Source organism: Arachis duranensis, chromosome 2, assembly GCF_000817695.3.
Source record: "Arachis duranensis cultivar V14167 chromosome 2, aradu.V14167.gnm2.J7QH, whole genome shotgun sequence".
NCBI classification, from domain to species: domain Eukaryota; kingdom Viridiplantae; phylum Streptophyta; class Magnoliopsida; order Fabales; family Fabaceae; genus Arachis; species Arachis duranensis.
Genome location: NC_029773.3, coordinates 76081475 through 76087410, shown reverse-complemented (window position 1 = coordinate 76087410; position 5936 = coordinate 76081475). Strand labels below are relative to the sequence as shown.

Below are 5936 nucleotides of genomic sequence, written 5' to 3'. Positions count from 1 at the left end.
TCACAAACAAAATCCTTTTTATTATTAATCTCCTGACTAAGAGTTACAAGATAACCATAGCTTGCTTTAAGCCGGCAATCTCCGTGGGATCGAACCTTACTCACGTAAGGTATTATTTGGACGACCTAGTACACTTGCTGGTTAGTTGTGCGTTTTTGTGAAAAGTGTGATCACAATTTCGTGCACCACATAGTATGATGTGATACAATACAATACAAATCTCATGATGTGCGATTTGTTGTTTTACTAGTGTTAAACGGTGCGATGCACAGTTTTATATTTAAATTTGACACGTTGAATCGAAAATAATATTTTATAATAATAAATATTCAAATATACTAATTGATCCTAATTATATTCTAACAATCAAAGTAGTTAAAATGTAATCAGTGAGTACTCTAAATTTATACATACTTTTATCAAATAATAACTCCACTCCTTGAATTCTTGTTAGCATAATATATATACTCAAATTTAGTCTATAAATACGCTAGCAGCGTAGTGCTTGCAACTCATATATAATGTATTGAGTAATTAACAAAAATGTTAGTGTATTCGTTTATGTTTTACGACATAAAATTATTGTCTTATTTAAGTATATAAATTTAATTTTAATACTACAGTATTTTAATAAATTTATACATTTAAATAATTTTTTAAGTGATTGAATTAAAATTTAATTATTTTTAATAATTTGACATTATAAAATTAAATAGATATATAAATTATATTGGTACATAAAAATAAAACATTTGAGGATAAGATATTTTCTATATACCAGAATTTTTGGAATACAAAAAATGATTTAATGCTAATCCATGTAGTTGTTATTGACAATGTCGTAGATGACAATGGATTAGCCATTTTTATTTTTACGTTATTTTTTGTGTATTATTTTTTTATATTGCTCTACTTTAGTGTGTTGAGTTTTTCTTTATTCAAAAAATTTTTTTGAAGTACCTAAATTTTCTTTTATTTTAAAATTTTGGGTCTCAATAGATTGAAGCCTAGTGAAATCCCTTCACACCATCAGAAAAGGAACCAATAACACATTCAAATGTTTGTTAACGAAAAAACAACATGCAAAGTTTTAACTGAAAAAAATAAAACTTATCTAGAGTCAAAAAAATAAATTAAGTTAATGTATGTTTTAAGGGTGTTTATGGTCATAGTGGCAAAGGCAGTAAAGATGTCGGAGAGAGGGAAGGAGTACATGAGGAGGCCCTCGGGGAACTGAAGAGCAACGCGCTTGGCGCAGGTTGAAAGAACGCGCCAAACGCATTTCTGGACCTCGAAGTTGTATTTGTGAGAGAGAACGGAGATGGCGGCGTTGAGGGTCGCGTCGTTGAGGATGGAATCGAGGATTTGGTTCTTCACAAACCGCTTCGGCGTTGGCTTGGGCTTAGCTTGCTCCACCTCCATCAACCAATCAGCCTTCTTCCCTCTATAATCTTCTGTAAACCCTTTTTTTCCTGAGATTTCTGAAACTCACTCGGCCACCTTCTACATTCCTCATATAAGGATACTCACGTACAACCCGCTTAGCCGTGCCAAAAATGAAACACCAGCACCCGAAAGTGGACTTGAAAACGGATTCGGTGTGGGTTGGGGAGAAGCGGAGGGAGGTGGAAGGGAAAGACAGCCGGTGACGTCACCTACGGCGCTTGTTTCGACGACTTCTTCACCGCTGAGCTCTCCGCGGACCTCCTTATCCACTACGGCCACAGCTACCTTGTCCCCATCGATTCCACCACCATCCCCTGTCTCTACGTCTTCATTGACATCAAAATTGATGTTTCCCATTTTGTTGATACTGTTAAATTAAACCTCGTATCTCGTGCCCAGAACCTCGTATTAGCTGGTACTATTCAGTTTGCATCTGCAATTAGGGCTGCAAAGCCGGAATTGGAGAAATCAGGGTTTAGGGTTTTGGTACCGCAGTCCAAGCCTCTTTCGGTCGGTGAGGTTCTTGGCTGCGCTGCTCCCAAGGTTTCATTAATGGATTCGTTTAGTGAGAATCCTGAGAATAGCGTTTTGGTATTTGTAGCTGATGGAAGGTTTTATCTTGAGGCGATCATGATATCTAATCCTGGGATTAAGGCTTTTAGGTATGACCCTTACATTGGGAAGTTGTTTTTGGAAGAGTATGATCACGTGGGAATGAAGGAATATAGGAAAGGTGCGATTTTGAGAGCGAGGGAGGAAGCTCGGAATTGAGGTGTTGTTTTGGGGACTTTGGGTAGGCAAGGAAACCCTAAGATTCTGGAGAGATTGAAAAAGAATATGAAGAAAAAAGGATTCCTTTACATTGTTTTCTTGATGTCTGAGATTAGCCCTGCAAGTATTGCATTGTTTGAGGACTCCGTGGATGCTTGGATTCAGATTGCTTGTCCTCGGTTATCGATTGATTGGGGTGATGCTTTTGGGAAACCAATGCTCAAGCCCTTTTAGGCAGAGATCGCATTGGGGATGTTACCTGGCTGGTGGGAGAAGAAGAAAAATGCGTTGGTGGTAAAGGTGGAAGAAGGTTGTAAAGATGGTGGTGTAAGTTGCCAGAAAAGTAGTGATTCTTTCTGTAAGTGTAGCTGTGGAGAAGATGAAAATGGAATTTGAAAGAGCAATTTTGGTGGTGAATATCTAATGTACTATTATTCTCAAGATGGTGGGGAGTGGAATTCCTCTTATGTGAAGAAGTCCTCTCGTCCTGTAAGGAGAATTTCTGTATCTTCGGTTGCTACTAGTGTCATTTCTCAGCAGTATTAAACTTTCTATAGGTTATATATATCGATATTTTTTTAGTTGCTGGATATTGGCTTTTGCTTATAAACAACATTGGATGTTTAGGGAGAAAACATAGTATGATGTGATACAATATAATACATCATCTCATGATGTGCGATTTGCTATTTTACTAGTGTTAAATGGTGCGATGAACAGTTTTATATTTAAATTTGACACATTGAATCGAAAATAATATTTTATAATAATAAATATTCAGATATACTAATTGATCCTAATTATATTCTAACAATCAAAGTAGTTAAAATGTACTCAGTGAGTACTCTAAATTTATACCCACTTTTATTAAATAATAACTCCACTCCTTGAATTCATGTTAGAATAATATATATATAGATACACACACACACACTCAAATTTAGTCTATAAATACGCCAGCAGCGCAGTGCTTGCAACTCATATATAATGTATTGAGTAATTAACAAATATATTGGTATATTCATTTATGTTTTACGACATAAAATTATTGTCTTATTTAAGTATATAAATTTAATTTTATTATTACAGTCTTTTAATAAATTTATACATTTAAATAATTGTTAAAGTGATTGAATTAAAATTTAATTATTTTTAATAATTTGATATTATAAAATTAAATAGATATATAAATTATATTGGTACATAAAAATGAAACATTTGATGATAAGATATTTTCTATATACCAGAATTTTTTGTATACAAAGAATGATTTAGTGCTAATCCATGTAGTTGTTAATGACAATATCGTAGATGACAATGGATTAGCCATTTTTATTTTTAAATTATTTTTTGTGTATTATTTTTTTATATTACTCTACTTTAGTGTGTTGAGTTTTTCTTTATTCAAAAAAAAAAACTTTTGAAGTACCTAAATTTTCTTTTATTTTAAAATTTTGGGTTTCAATAGATTGAAGCCTAGTGAAATCCCTTCATACCATCAGAAAAAGAATCAATAACACATGCAAAAGTTTGTTAAAGAAAAAACAACATGCAAGGTTTTAACTGAAAAAAATAAAACTTATATAGAGTCAAAAAAATAAAATGAGTGAATGTATATTTTAAGGGTGTTTATGGTCATGGCGACGAAGGCAATGAAGATGTTGGAGAGAGGGAGGGAGTACATGAGGAGGCCCTCAGGGAACTGAAGGGCAACGTGCTTGGCGGCGGTGAAAGAACGTGCCAAACGCATTTGTGGACCTCGAAGTTGTAGTTGTGAAGGAGAACGGAGATGGCGTCGTTGAGGGCCGCATCGTTGAGGATGGAATCAGTGATTTGGTTCTTCACAAATCGCTTCGGTGTTGGCTTTGGCTTAGCTTGCTCACCTCCATCGACCAATCAACCTTCTTCCCTCTCTAATCTTCTGTAAACTCTTTTTTTCTTAGCCTTTTTGAAACTCACTCGGCCACCTTCTACCATCCTTACCTAAGGGTACTCGCATACAACTCGCTCAGTAGCGCCAAAAATGATACACCAGTACCGAAAGTGGACTTGAAAACGGATTCAGTGTGGGTTGGGGAGAAGCGGAGGGAGGTGGAAGGGAAAGACAGCTGGTGACGTCACTTTCGGCGCTTGTTGTGTCGACGACTTCTCCGCTGCTGCGCTCTCCGCGGACCTCCTCATCCACTACGGCCATAGCTGCCTTGTCCCCATCGATTCCACCACCATCCCCTGTCTCTACGTCTTCGTCGACATCAAAATCGACGTTTCCCATTTGGTTGATACCGTTAAATTGAACTTCGAATCTCGTGCCCAGAGCCTCGTATTAGCTGGTACTATTCAGTTTGCATCTGTAATTAGGGCTGTGAAGCCGGAATTCGAGATTTCAGGGTTTAGGGTTTTGGTACCGCAATCCAAGCCTCTTTCGGTCGGTGAGGTTCTTGGCTGCGCTGCTCCCAAGGTTTCGTTAATGGATTTGTTTAGTGAGAATCCTGAGAATAGCATTTTGGTATTTGTAACTAATGGAAGGTTTTATCTTGAGGCAATCATGATAGCTAATCCTGGGATTATGGCTTTTAGGTATGCCCCTTACATTGGGAAGTTGTTTCTGGAAGAGTATGATCACGTAGGAATGAAGGAATCTAGGAAAGGTGCGATTTTGAGAGCGAGTTGGGGACTTTGGGTAGGCAAGGGAACCCTAAGATTCTGGAGAGATTGGAAACGAATATGTAGGAAAAAGGGTTCCTTTACACTATTTTCTTGATGTCTGAGATTAGCCCTGCAAGGATTGCATTGTTTGAGGACTATGTGGATGCTTGCATTCAGATTGCTTGTCCTCGGTTATCGTTTGATTGGGGTGATGCATTTGGGAAACCAGTGCTCAATCCCTTCGAGGTAGAGTGACGAACGGATTTTCTCTCGGTAAAGAAATTCACAAATGTAATCGCGTTGTAAGTATAGCTTCTAAAGCAACAGAAAATTCCTTCGTACAAACATTTGGTTGTCACAAGTAACAAACCTAATAAAATTTATAAACCGAAGTATTGAAACCTCGGGTCGTCTTCTCAAGAAATTATAGGGAAGTATGATTTATAATTGGTTATGAAAAACAGTATTTTTGGGTTTTTGAAAGGTGTGAACAAGAGAAATAAATTGCAGGAATTAATAAATCAATAGAAAAGAAAACTCTTGGCAAGATATGAAAACTGGAAGTTGATGCCAAGGCATCTTAGGCTAGTTTCACTAGCCTTTTTCTTTTATTTTTAGTTGTTTTATGCATTTTCTTGAGCTTAAAGTAACCAAGAATGGTTAAATGAACAACAAGCAATTAATCATCCAAACATTATGATTTTGATGCAAATTCCATGAGTTTTAGTGTTATTACTTGAATGCTATGAATGGATGATTTCTCATGAAATTTTGCAAGACTTTGATGCAATTGTTTGGATGATTTCAGGGAAGAAGAGGCTAGGCAAGGAAGCAACAAAGATCAATAAAGGAAGTTTAAGAATCAAATGGGACGTTTAAGCTCCAGTTTAAGGTTAAACTGGAGCTTAAACGCCAAAATCATGAGAAGAGAGGGAATGTTGTAACTGGCGTTTAACCTCCAGTTTGACCTCAAACTGGAAGTTAAACGCCAGAATGAGAAAGGGCACTAAGAAGCATTCCACGTTTAACCTCCAGTTTGACCTCAAACTAGAGGTTAAACGTGTTCGACACTT

The 5936-nt window shown here is 36.6% G+C and overlaps 2 pseudogenes; both read left to right on the top strand.

Moving 5' to 3' along the window:
• The first annotated feature begins 1321 nt into the window (after nucleotides 1-1321).
• LOC107475079 (uncharacterized) overlaps nucleotides 1322-5936 on the top strand; it is an 18636-nt pseudogene continuing 14021 nt past the window's right edge.
• Nucleotides 4007-5936, top strand: part of LOC127744788 (uncharacterized) — a 6651-nt pseudogene continuing 4721 nt past the window's right edge.